General features: G+C 32.7%; 1 long non-coding RNA gene across 1 annotated transcript; it reads left to right on the top strand.

Annotated features, from left to right (window-relative positions):
* Positions 1-11,360: 11,360 nt before the first annotated feature.
* LOC116205488 lies at positions 11,361-18,509 on the top strand. Its single transcript, XR_004156514.1, has 2 exons — positions 11,361-12,352; positions 18,036-18,509. It is a non-coding gene; the product is annotated as an uncharacterized LOC116205488 (long non-coding RNA).
* The last annotated feature ends 1,679 nt before the right edge of the window (positions 18,510-20,188 follow it).

Below are 20,188 nucleotides of genomic sequence, written 5' to 3'. Positions count from 1 at the left end.
AAATGCTGGCCTCAGCCTGGAAGCCTTAATTCTGATAAAGAGGCTGAATGCGGGGCTCGACTATTTGACAAACCGAAAGATATGGTCCTTAGGTCGGAACCCTCGACTCAATAGAATGGACGGCCCCAAAAGCCGATCTTGAGGGGATGCAACCACGAACCGCAGAAGATTCATAGCGTGTGGATCTCGACCTCGCAAAGCCGAGAGAAGCCGCACCTAGGTCCGGAAACCTAAGATCGAGTGGAAACTCGTAGCTTGGAAGCTCGAAAAGAGGTAGAAAGGATAGGTGCCGAATGATAGGCGTTGTGCAGGAATTAGAGGTGCATGGTATTGAAGTGCGGGAAAGGTAGATATGTAAGTGCAGTGTACAGGATAAAAGAACATAAAGATATATTAAAGATGCATGTTGTGTAGTTGTGTCGAAGGTAGTACAAATGAATACCGAACCAGTATATATAGGCTTAACCTAGGATAGAGCCCAAGATACCGTAATCGGGGAAACATCTAATTTGGAAGAAACTAAATAAACACTATCCTAAATTACTTGCCTATTTGGAGATATTCTCTCAACTTATTCCCTAGATATCTAAGACTAATAAAATGAAGAAATAGTATAGCAAACGTGGAGATAAATCTCCATTATCCCTGATTATAAAGATAAGACAAGGAAAGGAAATTAACAATCTATGCACGTCCAGAACATTCATACAATATTCGACTTCCTATTTGCATCTTCGTGTACATATCTTGTGCATGTGAGAACTTTTCTTAGTCTTGGGCTTCACGTAGTCAACCATACGATCCTCTCTTTCCAATTGAGCACATGAGACAAACTTCCTAATCAAGGTAATAATTTTCACATTGCCATCATTGTAGAATTACCTCTTACATGGAAAGTCCCCGAAATTGGCAAAACCATCGATGCACGTCTATGGCCAATACATTCATAAGCATCTTTCACGTGGCAAATCTTTCATGGAAGAAATAATATGAGATGTTCCCCGAAATAGAGAATCCTTGCCAATCGTAGAGCCGTCCATGTTCATTCTCACCTTAGTTTGGTAATGATCCGCAACTTCCATCCTTGTGCCACCCAATCTCCACGTCTGTCCAAAATCAGGTGATGCCATGGGCTTGGATCAGGTCTCGTCTTGGGCTTGGATCACAGACCATTCTCCTTGGATGAGTCTTGCCCTACCCGATCCAATCAATAACGGGCTGCCTCATGAGTCTAATTATACTCATAAAATCCATCTTATTCATCACGTGTCTCGCGAGCTCCACAATTATCACGAGGTACATATATAATAGACTAATGAAAAATTTAAAAGTTTATGCATAACAAAAAAAAAAAAGAATTATATAAAAAGAGTTTCTTTAATTTATACAAAATTTGGACTATTGGAGCAATAAATTTTTTATGGAAAAATCAAATCACAATATTAGCGCATGAACATTAGCTAAAGTAAACATGGCTTATATTTTTCCTTGGTAAGTGCTTCTTAATTATTTAACGAAGGAAAATTATCGCATGTGTTTTGTCGGTAACATCCCGGCTATTTTCCTTATCGTTCCGAGGGACCTCTGAAGGAAGTCCGCTTTCAAAGTTTTTAAAAGAATTTCTAATCCATGTTTTTTCATGTGCTCTCTTTATTCAAAAGTCAAAAGATTTCAATTAAATCAGTTCGAGATGGATCATCACTAAAGGATAAAGCACACCTAAAAGTAATTTTTTTATTTACAAAATTCGAATTCAAGACCTTAATTAAGACAAAATTATGGAACGATTTGAGTCAACATACTTTGGTTCTGATCCTTTTTTTATTCTTTTGCATAATTTTTAGTTTTTGGGCCTGCTGTATTAGTAATTTATTTAAAGGGTATTACCTGGAGGGAAAAAAAAATATTTGAATCCAGTTAACAGACCCATTTACCAATGACAACATTTTGAATAGAAAGTCACAGCTGGGGAGACAACGTTAGTGCGGCCGGCAGCACAAGTTGTTATCCGATCTTCGGTTTTTGTCCTACCTACTTTTTTTCTTTCTAATCTTTTGGTTGGGTCTTCCCCACTTGATTCTTGTATCTTCTTATCATTAAATCATGCATCATGTATCAACCAGGAAACTCCAAATATAAATCGAAATCGGATAAAATTTCTGGGGACACGAGACAATATGCCTTCGCGCGGGTATTTTGGAATTGGAATCCAATTCCATTCCACTCCAGCCTTTAAAGACAAAATAAGTAATAGTAGGTAAGAGAATTTATTATCAAAAAATTGGTTGTAATAATAGTTAGGAAAATTAAATATGAGAATATATTATTAAATGAGATTAAAAGACAAAAAATATATATGTATATATATATATATATGAATGTAAAAATAGATGTGAAATTTATTATTAAGAAATTGATTGTAATAATGATTAGAAAAAAGTAGATGTGAAAATTATTATTAAAATGAGAGAAAAAAGATAAAAAAAAATGATTATGTTGTTGAAATGAAGTTGGAGTGAAGCAGAGTAAAATAACCAAACACCAACTCTATTTCTAGCTAGTAATTAATTTTCATTTTCATTCAATGTTAAACTCGATATATTTTCTCAGAACTTGTTCAACAATAGTTTAGTTATAACTTTTTTAATGAATAAAATGGTGGACAACAGTGGTGGAAAGCTCATCTCCCCCGCTATACAATGTTTGGGCTCTCATGTTCACCCACAAACATATCACACGAACTAAACAATCACTGCAAGAATTGACTTCATTAGCGTAGCATCACCAAAGGCCTAGTATAGTTTACATAAGTCAGTGTCCCTCAAGCCCAAGTAAAGAACACACTTTTAGTAAATGTTTTGACAAAAATGCATGGAGGAGATTCGAACATGGGACCTTGGGGTTATCAAACTATATAAGAGTAACCTTGGAACCTTAGGTCATCGCCTTCTGTGTTATAGCTCCATTATAACTGTTCTTTCATCCCGTGCGTTGTACATGGTTTAAGTCATATAGAATTGCATTTGTAAACATATTAGTTTTATGAAATTATGCTCACAAATAAAGTAAAATTTTAACTTTGACAATAAAGATATCAGAATATTTTACATGTCACTAAATTATTTAACATAATCTAATTTATTAGCGATCATTAATTTTTTTTACGTTAATAGGCTCTTGTAATCATATAAAAAAATTATTTTATCTAGTGAAAATTTTGATAATAATTTTATTTAACATGTATTACATATTTATTTATTGCCAATGCAATGTGTGTGTATATATATATATATACGTATATTACATACATGCTGTCTAATTTTAGATATACTAATTTTGTTTTGTACAATTTTTGTAATGTTTTTTGAAATTGATGATTTCATACATTTAATTGTTATTTCTTATATTTGATTAATTAATTACTTTAAACTGAAATTATATTATATCATTTTAAATTAAATGTATTTATTTTCTGAATATATAATATGTAAAAATTAATTTAGAACAATTATTATTTGATAATATTTAGATTAGTGAAAGCATTTATTAACGGCATTTATTATTCATTGTATTTAATCATTTGTAATATCAAAATATAATATTAGTTTTTTATAGTTTTGACTTATAAAAAAAAGTCTTATATAGAATTGATTTACTTAAAATTCTAATGATCATCAATTTTATGTATCAAATGAAAACATCATTCTAATAAAATTGAAAGTCATGTACAGATTTATTCATAAAAAGTTATAACTCTTTCATAACTCTAACGGACCATTTTCAAGCAAAAAAAAAATCTAATAGTCCATTGTTTACTTTTTATTAAAAGAAAATTCCATTTTTTGATTAGTATTTCATTATTTTCAAATTATATTATCTTTCATAATTTTGGAATTCAATATTTTTTTTGTACTTTTCAATTCATTAATTATAACATATTTATTTTTGTTGGCAAGTCAATTTTGTTATATATAAATAATAATAATAATAATTTCAAAAATTAATTGCATTTATTGAAGACACTTATTACAAGCATAGTTTGTTTTACTAAATATAATAATAATAATAATAATATAGATAGATATAGATTGGGTTTTTAGACCGTTGAGTATTGCACGGACTCTATAGATAAAAAATTATAACAGAAAATGCCATTTATTAATAATATAAGAACTGAATTTGATAATATCTGTTAATGTGGATTTTATAGTTACAAATGCACATAACATTCAAATTTTTTTTTATATTATATAAATTTTAATATAGTATGAAAATACTTAATTTATTTAAGATTCTTCACTATTTTCACATTTACTTAGTATTAATAGATTATATTTACTCTGTACATATGTGAGAACATTTACGTTGTTAAAGATATGCCATATGAATTCTTTCAAATCCTATGATGGTTATATGAATTATATTATAATAAGAAAAAATAGTTAACTCTAAAAGTGAACCTTTTTCAAATGTATTTATTAATAATTACAGTAAATGTATAGAATTATATAAAATAAAAAATTACATCATATTTCAGTAGTATAAAAAATTTAAATAAACAAACAAACATAGAAATTTTTATATGTCTAAACAAATATACGATCAATTGTCTACTAATAATTATTTAAAATAATTACCAAAATAGATTTATATATATGTATATATATATTTATTATATTATTTATTTATTTGATAAATATTTTATTAACGTAAATTAATTATATGTATTACAATTAGGTTACTATTTAATTCACTTGTATTCAAATTTATATACATATATATAGATTCGAAAATATTTAAATATTTGTCTATGCACCAAAGTGGGTTGGTTCAAGCGGTTCGGTATTTGTTCCCCTTGAGCAAGGCTCGGGTTCGAATATTGTGGATGGAGAAAATTTACGCTCGAAGAGTTTTACTCCTTAGTAAGCTGACTTGACTCGAACTTGATTAGTCGGAGTCAATGAGCTTCCGAATAACATGGCATACACCGAATATATATATATATATATAGATATGTCTGTGCAAAATGGTAAAAAATAGCTCAATATTGACAATGGGGTTTTATATAGTGCAACGAATAAGAGATTCTTGATTTAATTCTACAAGTAGGATTTCTTATGTGCTATTATTTCTCATTCCCTTAGACCGATGGGTCTCCTTCAAAATCGAAGAAGAAAAAACTTAGTACAATTTGGAAAGACAGTCCCTAAGTGTATGTTTTTGGCTGGATTTAGAATGGAAGGTCTCTAGATTTCACGAATTAAGGAAGGAAAATAAAACATTATGAAATCTTGCCAATGAAAATTGATCTTAGAATCTTTTGATTCTATTTAGAAATGAGCGTCACTATACCAAATATCCTTGCTTATATTCTCAATCCTATGTCTTGGTATAATAATACACAAAATCTACTATGGTACGCTATTATTATGTTACATTTTCTAACATACCGTAATACCCCATTTCAATTTAATGAATTAGCTAATTCAATTGCCCAATTAAAATTGAACTCATGTCGCTCTCATATTCACAATCGAGAAAGAAACATGTGACCCCGTAGGTAGGACAAGCAAAAGGCATCCGAAAACGCTATCCGAAAGAACCAAGAAACCGATCGACTCATCAAAACCCATGTGCATACATATATGTATATATGTATACATGTATTATATATATATATATATATATAGAAGGAACATGAAGATTAAGTTAGAAAATCCAAAAGAGAAACGCTACTTAATTAGCGCCTGCTATTTTATTTCACATTCCACTACTTAATCAAATGTAGAGATTCAAGGGGAAAGGATTTTAGTGCGATGTGGAATGTCAATTCGGAATTAAAAGGTTCGAAATTAAAAGGTTTTGAATCGAATTCTCGTATGCGAGATTTATTAGCTCTTAATTTTCTATATTTTTTATTTTTATGCTAAACTTATAGGTTCTATTATGACTGAAAAATGCAGAGATTCAACGCTTTTGCGCTAAATTACAAAGGACAAAACCCATGTGACACCTTAATTAATCAAACTCTCTCTCTCCACACACACACATATATATATTATGAAATAATAGAATAATAAATATCACTATGAAAGGGATAAAGAAATTCAATTTGGTGGTCCTTTCTCTTTTTTCCATCCATTTGGGCTTTGTCTAGATGTCATTGTTGTTTGTCAACCCAATAGAAAGAGATGACAGAAGAACCACCCAAAGCTAAAGACAAATGCATTTGTCTCCCCTCCCAACTGATTCCACCAACCCTGCTCTCCCATACATAACATATTAATAATTGATCTATGTGTATGCCTACAATTTAGACGCAATCGCTTTTATATCAACTAGCTACACCAGAAAATATTATCGGGTTTACTTCGTCTTCATATATGTACAGTACTCTATTTTTCTCGCAATCCAACACTAATTAAGGTGAAACCATTTTATTTTCTAAGGATTAATATATTATGTTTAATAACCAAGATGATTTCGTTTTGATCCTTTTAATCAATATCCAACATTCAGTGATACTTGAATTTCACCTGAAACCAAGATGTATCGGGCATGATATTTCTTATCTTTAGGATGCTTTGGTTTTGACTTAATGCATATTTATATGTTTGGTTCACTGTAACATTAACTAATTTAAGAGTTTTGGCTTGGAGATTAGAAAAAGTGAAACCATCATATTGTTTTCCTCGTCAGAAATTAAACTCTTGCTTTTCCAGATTTGTTCCTAAAGCATACAGATATGCTTCTTCCGATACAACTCAATAAGGAGAAGGGAGAGACAGCGAATAGAAGGGAGGGGAAGGGACGGACAATATTGGATTTGTTTGGGGTTGTAATAGAAGGGGCAGACCAACCATAAATAATTATATTTACTTAGGATTGTAATAATTTTGTTGTAGAATTATGAAAAAAAGTAATGAATAGTTGATAGAAAGTAATGATTGTGTTGTTGAATTGTATCAATAGTTATGAATAATTAAGAGAATTTAGTATTAAAAATTGAATTGAATGGTTAAAAAAATAAAGAAAAGGAAAAAGTAATAATTGTATTATTAAATTGAAGATAAGTAAAATTCAGTGGAGTAGAGTTAAAAGAAAAAAAAATTCCAAAACCAAACATGCCAATATTCGATATGCTTAGTAAGGGAGGGAAGGGAATGGAAGGAGGGAAGACCGTAAAGAAAACGGAGAGAATGGAAGGAATTTAGAATTAAATAATTATATTATCATTTTAAATGGGCTTATTAGAAATAAAGTTTGGTCTTTTTATAATTCGAACTTTTTAATATTTATTCACCTTCATTTAACTTCAAATGGGGATTGATAGAAAATACGCTCCTAGAGATTAAAATAAACTTATTAATTAGATTATATTAGTTTATATAGAAAATAAAAAATTTAGATATTTAAGTATTGGGTAAATTACACTGGTGGTCCAAAATATTTTACAAATGTTTCATTATGATCCAAAATTTTTTTTTCGCTACATGATGGTACAAAATGTTTCAAAGTTGTTTCATGATAGTACAAACCGTCAACTTGAACTTGACGCCGTCAAGCCGACGCTGACGTGGCTACTACGTGTCACCTCCTTGCTGACGTGGCTGAAAAATTTTAAATAATTCTAAAAATTTAAAAACTTTTAAAAATAATTCTAAAAATAATTTTAAATTTTAAAAACTTTTAAAAATAATTTTAATAAAATTTAAAATAATTTTTATTATTTTAAATTAAATATAATTTTAATATTAAAATTTAAAAATATATTTTTATTTTTTTTTCTAAATTTTTACTCTTTTTTTTGTATTTTTTTATTATTTTATATATTTTTTGGACTTTTTAAAATTTTATTTTCTCTTAAATGACGTGGCGCACTATGATTGGTTCCACGTAACAAAAGTGACACATAGGACGCGTCACATCAGCAAAATGTTAACGGCGTTAGAGCCAATTGACGGTTTGTACCATTATGAAACAACTTTGAAACATTTTGTACCATCATGTAGTGAAAAAAACTTTTTGGACCATAATGAAACATTTGTAAAACATTTTGAACCATCAGTGCAATTTACCCTCAAGTATTTTAGTAAAGTTAGTTCAATGTGTTATGTTTAGTAAATATTTTATGTTTGTAAACTTGAAAAGTTATCAACAAGTAAATCATAAACTCATTAAAATTTAATCAAATTAAATGATAAATTAAAATTTGTCACAATTAATAATTCCGCGCAAATTGTGGGTGGATTGACTGGTTAAATTGAAACTTTAAGCACATTCATTTCAATGAGAGAGTGAAACTTTTCCTTGAAATAAACTGGACTTGGCGCATCTGCCACCTTCTTAATGTCTCACATGAATAGTTGCAAGTTTGCAATGAAATTAGCTAGCATTGATTAATATATCTATACCTATATAAATTATAAATCCTAAGCCAACGCATAAAAAGGTGCCACGTAAGATGAAACATGCCTTTGGTTGCGGGATTTTTCAATTCACTACCGACAAGAATGAGAGAGTTGGTGTGATGCCGTATTGCCACATCAATTCTAGAAGGCAAAAAAACTTGAACTCATAAAAAGTCTTACTAAATGAAAAAAAAGAGAGTAAAGTCTTAAATAACAAATTCATTATTATATTTATAATATAGTGAATTTTATTATTTAGGTAATAGGAATCGCGTAGTAATACATGAAATTTGGTATATTTCATTGTTACTTTTTTATAGTATGAATAAAATAAAATATATTCATTGAAGGAATAAGAAAGAATTGATATATTTTGACATTGGCTTGAGTACTCAAATTGTTCAACATATCAAGATAATAGATTTTATGCAAAAAATGTATAAGAGTAAAAAAAAAAACTTATTTTTGTAGTGGTTGTAACAAAATAATTTATAATAGTAATTTTGTTAATTATCTAACAATTCTAGCCCATGCATATGTGCCGGGCTTGTGCGACTAGTTTAATCTATTTTTGGGACATAAAATTTAAACAACACAAGGATACTACGAAAATTTTAGTCGATGTATTTAATCATTGTCATTATTATCATTATATATAGTAAAATTGACTACACATGCAATTAATACACGAATAGATGTAATCATTATTCTAAAAATTATTATTATAATTAACCTATACATATACAAATAAACATATAATTGAACGTTAATTATATTAGTATATAATTAATTGATTACACATCTAGGATTATAATAAAGTATCAAAAACCACTAATTCTATTAACTTATGAAAACATAAAAAGATCAAAATTAAGTACTTGAAATGAGGACACCATAAAACAATATTTAGAAAAATATGTAAATTGAGTTTGCGTACGAAATTTTTTAATTGAATATATGTTATAAATCTGTTTGACATATAAACGATTAAATAAATATGCAATACATATTAAAATAAGGCTGTTAGTTGCAAAATAATACTAAACATTGAAAATAATGAGTAGACTCATTATTCAAAATTCTTATTATTTTTAAGAAGCAAATTATATTTTCCGAGAATCTGAATGATTATCGTAAGAAATGGTGAAAATGTGCGACAATGAACCACACAACAAACAAGATATTAAACATCAAAAAACCAATTAATTGCTTATATATAGAATTTCAAAAGAAAAGAAATACCAAAAGTCACTAATTTGATCAACATAGGTACATATCGAAGAAAATGTTCATCACAAGCCACCTTGAACTTAAGATTATATATAAATGAAAATTACTATTTCAAAATCGGGGATGTCATGAAGCAGTATTTTCAAGTTTTTCTATTGTAATATTATGGCTCAATATCAGTGATAAGTTAACAATTAAGTAAACTAACTATTCACCGGCAAGTTGCGCAGGACTCTTCGGATAATAATTAATGGATATGACAACTATGGACTTTAGGCATACAATCATTGAATAGGTAAAATGGACATACCTAGATTTTATAACTTTTTTGTAGACGTCCTCAGACAAATTCTGATTTACGAATATTTATTATATTTATACATTTACTGAAATAGCTAATTCGTCTGTTTTGCATAGAGGCCATGGCCATGACCTGAAGGTTAACACATATGTGCTGCGCCTCTTTCCATGACACAATGTTCATATAGGGGTATATAAATTCTGATGTTGAGCTGCTAGAGGTATAGAAATTCTGCTGAACCCCCACCCAAGTGGAGAGATATACAATATTTATAGAATGTTTAGTGCATCCAACTTAAAAAGTTATCTCAGATATTAAAAAATTCTTTTTAATTATCGAGAATTTTTTTTATTTTTTCAAAAATTTTTAATATAACTTCAGAAAAATAATATAGTCAAATGTTCAATACTATTAAAATATAATAAAAGTTCATTTAATTAAAATTCATAGGTCAATTCTATCTAGAGTTATGGAAAAATGCATGAATCTTCTTGTCATAAATTAAATTATCCGAGTACTTCAAAAGTCAATAAACCACGAGTTGAGGACTTTAAAAAAGAGTCATGGCATTTCCTCATTAGCATGCCCCACAGGCTTATATATATATGTATATATATAGATATATATATTGATTTTATGCGTTTTAAATGAGAAAACTAGATCTAAAATCATTATTCTTAAACAGTTAAAATTATTCTACTTTCATTGAAGATTATTAAATTTAAATTATTCTAAATTGGAAAGTCGCTGTCCACCCAATTGAAATTTCGGTCTTTCCAGATGAGAATAATTATAATAGGAAATGTTTACAAAAATTAATAAAATGAATCCTTGCAGCTAAGGAGATAAAACAGTACTTTCTAGTAAATCAAGTTGTAAAGTAAACGAGCAACAACCACTTTTTTTTTTGGTTATTCCCAGATGTTAACTCTTAATCAATGATCTGTTTTCATTGGAGCCCTTTTTTTTATTGGTTTTGGCTCCTTAACTTGAAATTAAAACAGCCACGTCCTGCAAATATGATGCACATACATATATATATAAATCATTAACGTCATCACAAACGCCTAATAAAATAATAATTAAATATGTTACATTGCCAGAGAGGACCCAAGAGTAAAGTGGTCCCCCTTATATTCCATTAATATTAATAATTAGTTTGGGACTCTCATGTTAACCACAGAGAAATAGACACACACAGACTTAATAGAGAGAGAGAGAGAGAGAAGAGACATAATTAAGGCGCGGGGTCAGCGTCTACATGTAGCTGTAACGACCTAAGAAACAACAACACAAGAAACTAACGAGCTGGGTTGAGCTGGCAAATTGCATTGTCAGTAGTCGGATTTATAAGAGTTTGAAATATCACATTTCGTGATGTGATCACTGATTAGGATAAGTCGATTCTAGAACATAAATTCATCTCAATCAATAGGCTAAGCATATCTTGTAATCTCACTCGAAAAAAAAGGGGACAAACAGAAAATAAACCCTAAATTCTTAATTGGAGACAAGATTAGGAGGGAGAGAGACAGAGGGGGAAGAGAGTCACGAGGGCTTTTCTATATTTTTCTACAGAGAGAGAGGGAAAGAAGTAGAGAGACATGAATCCCTCTTGTGATGAGCTGCTCTTCTTCTTCCTCCTCCTTCTCAGTCTATTTCTTAGGTTTTGTTTCTCTTCCTCGTCGTCTCCCTTCTTCACAATGTCCGATCATCTATTTACTTCATCTCTCTCTCTCTCTCTCTCTGTGTCTCCCGATTGCCCGTTGGGTGAAGGTATATGTGCGCGTGTATGTATATGTTGGCTTGAGAGGTTGAAGCTGCCAGCATGATCTGGTTCTGGTATCACACTACCTGCTTCCCAGTTACCATTCCCTTCCCATCCACATACACACACACACACACACACATATATATATATACCTATATCATATTTGTACTAACTAGATCCTTTTTCGATCATCGTTTATTAGCGAAACCATATTACATAACAAGCGACTTCCACAATGGATCCGATTCCCCTCAAGATGCTCACCGTTAATGCATCTTTCCATATTTCCATATATAGGTAGATGTAAAAGTCTTTTCCTCCCATCCCATGCGTTATTAAAGTCATCAGCGTTTTTTTTTTCCCGTTTTGTCCTTTATTCCAATCATGAAGTTTAGAAATGCTATTTTGATTACAATTACAATGTCCAATTTATCAAAGTTTTATAAAGAGATACATATGTACATGGGAGAGGGAGAGAGGGATATACATCTGGATCAGGTCAGCTTGCAGCTTCAATCACTCATTCACCAACAATATCCAATTTTATGGAGATCCAATCCCATCCCAACTTTCCGATACACGTATTAACGGACTTTTCGCTTCAGGCAGCAGCTATGGCTTTGATACATATCCATCGAGGTAATTCATTTCTGATAATCATAAATTACGTGCTGAAATCAAGATTTAATATCTGCTTTTTTGTTTCTGAATTAGTTTAATACTTGTCATCAAAATACATACATATAGATGGACATGATTTATTTCCAATACATTGTGGTCCCTCACTATGAATTGATCACGTTTTCGTCCTTTTTTCCCCTTCTATTTTGTTTTGCATCCAGAAACATAATTAAAGTTTAAATTCTTCTGCTTACATAATTATCTCTTTCTGTGTATGTATATGTAAGCGGAGAGGATGTGGGGACTTATCCAATATCCTCAGTAGGACTTCTCACTGAAATTTTCTCTAACTTTTTTTAAAAAATAAATTTTTGCCCATGTAAGACCTGAATTTTCTTATCTAATTTTTCTCGAATCTGTAAGATTTTTCAAATGTTCATTATTTTCTCAAATTTTCAAAAAAATATTTTTCTATAAGAGAATTTATTATCTATAGATTTTTTTTCATTTTTTAAAAATCGTTCGTGCTTATCTACTTAAAATGGTCTGTCGACGCAATTAAATTTTCAGTTCTCCGAACAAAGTATTTCATGATAAGTAGTGGGTAAGTTAATTTTCATTTTTTCCAAATTATTTACATGATATTAAGCGGAAAAGAATGAAAGTGTACTCTGTGTTACCCCGCAACGCATTGACTCATGCCTAGTTTCAATTGCTGTGAAGCAATAACTTCTCTTTGATCGATACATATGCTCTAGATTCATGAAAATTTTCCTTTAAATATTGAGCATTTTCGCCCTACCATATCACCAATTCAATTTATTTATAACCCGGAACATAAATTTTTTAATAACTTTTTAACTTGTTACTTTATAACTTCTTACTTTAGTATCTTGGACAGGAAAAACAAAGCCGGTTTTATTTGTCCAAGCTAATTTCACTAAAGTCAATCAAATTAATTAATTAAAAAATTCTAAAAGATCTAAAAGAAAGATAAAATAACCACTCGCTTAATAGTTCGGTAGGTTGGGTTTAAGAAAATCTCTACTCATTATTAGGGCTGATCGTGGTTCGGTTCGGGGCGTTTTTGAGGTAAAATTACGGTTCACTGCTTTCATCAGTTCAAGGATTTTACAACCCATCCCCGAGAATCGTAACCGAAATAAGTAAAGAAAACCAACCCTTACGGTTGTGGGTTTTTACGGTTCGGTTCTCAGTTTACTGGAGAAAATTATTCAAAGACATCTACATTGTTGGAAAAATCGAAAAAAAAATCAACAAAAACTTAAAGCAAGAAGAAGTAACATTTGTTGATTAGCTAAGGCGAAAGAAAATTAAAAGAAGAAAGAAAACGAATCGTCGTGAGCCAAAGAGTGGGGGCTAAAGTGTGCGACACTCATTGCGGACGGAGATAAGGGTTTGCAATTGCAACAAAGAAGCAGGAGTGAGGACAATCTAAGGTTTTGAATGGATTTAATAAGGGCTCACTAAGCAGTGAGTTGTAAGCAAGTGTAGTGGACTGATTGGACTGGGCTGAGAAAATTAATTATAAGGTAAACTCGGGACATGTTGGGATATTCGGGGTTATGATTTTGAAACTTGTCCCATCCCCATAACCGAAGAAGGCAAAGGAAACCGAACCGAGAATCAAACCGTGATCTAACCAAACTGAAAATTTGGGACTGATAAAGACGGTTTGGAATGGGTTTTCGGGCCAGCCGTTTTCTTTTTTTAATCAGCCCTATGATCCATTAGTTTGCTTAAATGAAAAATCAACACGTGGAAAAGATGCCGAGACACACGTATGATTTATGTACTGAGAGGCAATATTCTCAATGGGACAATTTGTTCGGCAGCAGGCTATCGTGGCATGCATAGCACTCTGCCAAATGTAACGCTGTTATACATCACATTGATTTTTCTTATCCGTTCTATTGAGAAACCAGACTACATTTTTTTCTTTTTTTAATAAACTAGGCTGCTTTTTCAACGAGAAAATTATATGGCGCAGTCTAACCTTTGTTGTTCGTCTTAACTTTACCTCATTCAAAAATTATCTAAGAATACTCAATATTTTTTCATTTCTTTATCACTGTCAATTTTCCCATAAAAATGATCAAAAAGTTAACGTGGGATGCATATGAGCTTAAACTAACTGATAGTTAGGGCTGGCAATATTTCACACGACACGATAACACGACACAGATACGACACGGAGTTAAACGAGTTTGGGTTGGATATTTTTTATAATCGGTCTAAACGGGTCAAACCCGTTTAAACACGATTAATAAGCGTGTCTTATCGGGTTGAACACGTATAACCCGATTATACACGATTAAACCTGTTTATTTAAACATGTTTAATCGTGTTACTATAATCATGTAACCCATTAACTCATTTATGTATTTGGATTTATCAAAATATCCTCATGTAATCCTAACTTCCTAAGTCCCTAACCTAATTTCATTTCCTTTCTTTCATCCAATCCAACACATGTCGTGTTAACGTGTAAACATGTCGTGTTAACGTGTTCGGATAAGCGAGTTAATTGGATAAACATGTCGTATTAATGTATCCGGGTAACTAAGTTGATCGGATAAACAAGTTAGTTTAACATGTCCTGATAACGTTTATAATCGTGTCGTATATACGTGTACCTATTATGACACGTTTCGATAAACGGGTTTAAACGTGTCTAAACGGGTTGACACGGATATAAACGTGTCATGTATGGGTTTCCAAAACCTAACCCGTTTAATAATCGTGTCGTGTACGGGTTATTATTTCGATGACACGAACCCGTTTAGACACGACACGTATAAACACGACACGACACGAATTGCCACCCCTACTGATAGTCATAAAGTTCATATATTTTAATTCAAAAGATTAAATAAAAAATAAAAAAGATATGAGGCGATAGGAAATACAACTCTTCTGACCTTGCCATTGGTGGTTCTATCGACAAGGCCCCACTACTAATAATAGGCCGAGATAGAGATCTTGGATTGGGATCTCAATCTTGAGGGTCGCAGCCTTACCCTCAGCCACCACCTAAGGGAATAAGGTGCCGACAACTCCTAGATTCGCCAATGACTTCATTTCGTAAGGTGGTGGTAAGTCAACGAGGCCAACATTGAATTGACCAGTGATTTCATTCCATAGGATGAGGGCTAGTCGGCAAGGCCACCACCCCCTTAGAATCTCAATCCCGACCAATTATCGGGGATTATGGCTGCCGATGAGGGCCAAAGTGGGTGTGTTATTTTCATTTTTTTGTTAATTTTTGATTATCTTTTAAATTTAAAATAATATAAAATTTTATATATTATATTAATTTGATTCAGCTATGTCTCTTGTTAGCTTTTCTGTCAATTTTGACGGAAAAATTAATAGTGGACTAAATTTGAAAGGAAAATGAACGATAAATCTCAAATAATATTTTTACAAGGTAGACTAAATTTGAAAATAATGTCAAACATTGATCTGTCGCGTAATTTCCTCATTGTTTGGGTAGAGTTTTGTTCTCCGAAAGTAAGGGAAAAACAGATAGGAATTTTTATTTGTGTACGCGTATAAAGAAGGTCAATATGACTTGTTAATAAAAAAAAATAAAAACAGAACAGAGGTATACAATATGTAAATATTGAGATTGAGTATTTTAACCGAAAAAAATATTGAGATTGAGTAAAAAAAAAACATGATGTCGTTTTCCTTTTTTTTAGGGATGAACCCTACTATCCGAAAGCCCAAGTCAGTCCCGACTAATTCAGTCGAGCCGGTCGGCCCACTAAGAAATAAAACTCTTCCAGCGTGGATTTTCTGCATTCACAAGGGTTTGAACCCGAAATCTCACTTAAGCAGAACAAGCGTCGAACCGTTTGAACCAATCCACTTTATTTTTATTTTTTTGTACGACAATGTTTTTCTTTTTCTTTTTTCCCCTTTTTGGGGTGAAAAATAAGAGTTCACTAACACTTTGATCCTTCAATTTTTTAATTGCCAACACTTAACTACCTGAATTTTCAAAATCGAGAATTTGATCCCTAAATTTTCAAAAACCATAACAAAATGGTCCTTTTAGGGACCAAACTGTTGGCCCAAAAAAAGGCTAAAATGACCATTTTGTTATGGTTTTTGAAAATTTAGGGACCAAATTTTCGATTTTGAAAATTCAGGTAATCAAGTGCTAGCAATTGAAAAATTGGAGGATCAAAGTGTTAGTGAACTCGAAAAATAATGCTCCACCTGAAAATTTTTCGAGAAGAGAGGTTCTTTTATTTTCAATTATAAAAGAAAATTTTGAACGTGAAAAAGGAAAGTAAAATCACCATTAAAGGAATAAGAGAAGTTTCAATAATAAGGATTGAAATCAGAATTTTATGATTGTAAGTCGAGATCGATGCTACTAACTCCTTTACTAAAACTGGAATACCCATTATTTTTATTATGGGCCAATAAAAGTATTTGATGCAGATACAATGTTTATTAGAAAGTTTTCTTATTAAATTGGAATTTCAATAAATTAGTGGTTTAATTATATATTGACTCTTATTCCCATATATTTCTGACTGCCTGTGTCCGTCCTTTGGTTTCTCTCTTTAAATAGAGTTTCCAACTACTCTTGTTTTCAGTCGAAGGACAAAGTATAATTGTATCAATAGATAAGGAGAGAGTTTCTGAGAGAGGGATAGGAAACTAGAAGAAATTATGAAAAAAAAAAAAGGAATTTGCTTGTGTTCTGTGACTAGATGTCCGATAACTGCCAAGGTGAATAATCTATCTTGAACTAGTATTTTCGAAATTTATGTATATGATGTTTAAAATTTCTACTGTAAAGTGGACTACCAATAATTGTGTATTTTTCGGTTTATAAAATAGGCTGAGATTCATCCATCAAGATACTTGCAGATAACCCAATTCAGTCAGTGATCTTTTAAATGGGTTAGTATAGAGTCCCTTAGAATTGTAATAAATCGTGAGCTAGGTCGCTCTCCTACCCTAACCAATTTTTTTAGTTCCATCGATGATGCCAGATTGGGAGGGTCAAGGAGAGGAAACATCTAGCGCTATAGATCAATTCGATCTTGGTTCCCAGTAAGCCTCGATCCACAGTTTCGCATCAAGTCTATTACTCGACATGGCATGTCTTTTGTTAACCCTGAAAATCATGCTAGATACAGTTGCCTAGCAATTTTACCATTTTCGAATGGATTGACAATAAATAGTGTTTGAGGAATCGAATCGATCAGTAATCTAGGTGATTGCTTTGATTTTTGTGGATTGGTTTCAAGTTATTGATTCCTTGCCGAGTGATATCGCTTTCCCAAATTTACTTTTTGCTCGGTTTTATCGGTCAGTTGAAATTGTTCGTGAATTGAATTTGCTCTAATTTACAATGTGAACCCTAGTATTCGGAAGCTCAATTGGACTCTGACTAATCCAGTCGAGCCGGGTCGACTCATTAAGCGATAAAATTCTTCCATCGTAGATTTTCTGCATTCACAAAAACTCGAACCTAAGATCTTATATAAGCAGAATAAGCGCCGAACCGCTTGAACCAAGCCAGTGAATTTGCTCTAATATGTTTGTTGCTTGGCCTTTTGGGACGGAAATTGGGCGGACCAAATTGGGAGTGCGAGTTCAAATTGATTTGTTGCTTTATGCTTTGTGGTAAAATCCAAATCTGTTAATGTGGCAGTGAAATCAATCGGTGGCAAATATTTGAGGATTTGTGCGGACCTGAATTTCGTCTTATCGGGACCCGCATGCGTGCGCTATAGCACGGTTTGGGAGTATCCACCTTCCCATGGGGACGCGTGACGGACACGCATGAGAAGGAGTCGCCACTTGCCATTTTATGACCCAGAGGTCGAGGGCGGACAAGTTACCCGGACCTAGGGTTACGAGGTACACCTAATTGCTAAGGCATTGGTCTTGCGGAACCAAAAATTCCGGATTCGGGGGTTCTATTACGTGCGAGCCTATATCCCTCACGCCCTTTCGATACTCTGTTTGTCTAGGGTTAGCCGTTTTATTTCATTTACTGCGTGATTTAGGTTGTACTCGCCTTACCCGTTTTAGCACCGTAAATTCGAAAAACACTCAGACTGTTAACTCACCGATCGGAGTCCTTACATCGACTGAATATAAATATAGAAAGACATCCTTACAATATGCTCTCAAATAAATACAAAATACAGGCGTGATATCATACATGGACCCGGTCAGTTTGCATTAGGCCAAATATTCCACTCATGTTCACCTCGTGGTTTTAAATGACCGAAACCGAAATTAAAGCAACGCGAGCTCAAAGAGCCAATGGTCGGGTCCAATCGAGCCGTCAGATAACAGAAGAGTCGTTTGGCTCTCTTGATAGCTGTGGGATCGATCGAGCTCCCGGGTCATGTCCGGCCACGACTTACCTCCCCGATCCGAGTCGTCTTCCACATAGACACTACTAGGAGCGAAGCGGTAAGTCGAGACAAGACCCGATTCCGCACTCGGGTTGAGTGCACTCGGTGCGTGTGGGGCGTTGGACCCCGTGCACGACGTATCCTATGGGTTCGGGCTTGAACCAAGATAAACAGACAAAAACAGATGAAAACAGACAAATTGTGTATTAAGCGCCAAGTTTACGCGATTAGCCGTTTATATACCGGGATTGTTTGACAAATAATTTCCTAGCCTAAACGGACGAAAGAACATGTTTGTGTACGGTGCTAATTCGACTAAAAATGTGTGGGTTTGGTTTAGAATGTTCTGTATGGTGACAATGCGGTTTATTACAAATTAGGCCAAAAAACGTGTTTTCACCCGAAAATCTGAAACCCATCCCTTTCTGCCTATTTGCCCGGGTTTGATTAGGTCGAGTGCATAATTAGTCAAATTTTGTGTTTTCTAGCAGAAGAACCCGCTCTATCGGCGCGATTACCGGTAATTTATTAATTCATACACTTTGCTTAAAGTCAAGTGATTTATTTAATCGGGTTACACGTCCCTTTTCTCATATGTAAAATTCTTTTAGCGATTACCGTCCTACACCTTGGATACTACGGGTTTATGAAGCGATTTGTGACACGAAAACCAAGACAGGTCCCCGAAGGCCAAGAGTCCCCGGTCAATGATGGCCGATACACTCTTGGACCCTCGTGGGCTCGAGATAGTCACCGATACCCAAATCCATGCACATTAATTAAAACTAATACGTTTAACTTATAATTTATCATCCTATCAATGTCAAACAAAAAATACAGTTGCGTGCAATCACATATCAATCACAATTATAACGCATATCTTACAAAGCCGGCGTCGCCATGATCACGAGAAACACACGCAAGCATATAAACATACACAAATATAATATTAACTGAATCGATAAAACGAGAATCGATAAAACGGCGCCGACTCATGGAAGCGGAGAAAAATGGACACACATAGCCAAGCCACGTACGCACAATAAGCAAGACAAACATGCATTAAAAGAACACGCATATCAGTCGGGGACTCAAATAGGACGGGTTGGAAGTCCTTATTATTTTATTTTTTTCTTATTTGTCCTTTAAAAATTGAACAAGGACCGAATTGAAATAATTTCAAAAGAACTGAGGCCGATTTAAAAATTCGGATAAAATTCTAGGGACTGATTTGGAACAGCTCAAAAAGTAAGGGATTGCTTTGAGAATGTCAAATTCGACCAGGGACCATTCTGGATTTGTTAAGAACATCAAGGACTAAACTGAAAATGGTGAAAAGCTCTCTGGACTGATCTGAAAAGGTGAAAAGAGTTGCAGGGACTGAGCTGAAACAGATTGAAAAGCTCTCGGGATTGATTTGAATCGCCTGAAAACTTCA

This window comes from Punica granatum, chromosome 4, assembly GCF_007655135.1.
Source record: "Punica granatum isolate Tunisia-2019 chromosome 4, ASM765513v2, whole genome shotgun sequence".
Taxonomy (NCBI): domain Eukaryota; kingdom Viridiplantae; phylum Streptophyta; class Magnoliopsida; order Myrtales; family Lythraceae; genus Punica; species Punica granatum.
This window is presented reverse-complemented; position numbering and strand designations above follow the sequence as displayed.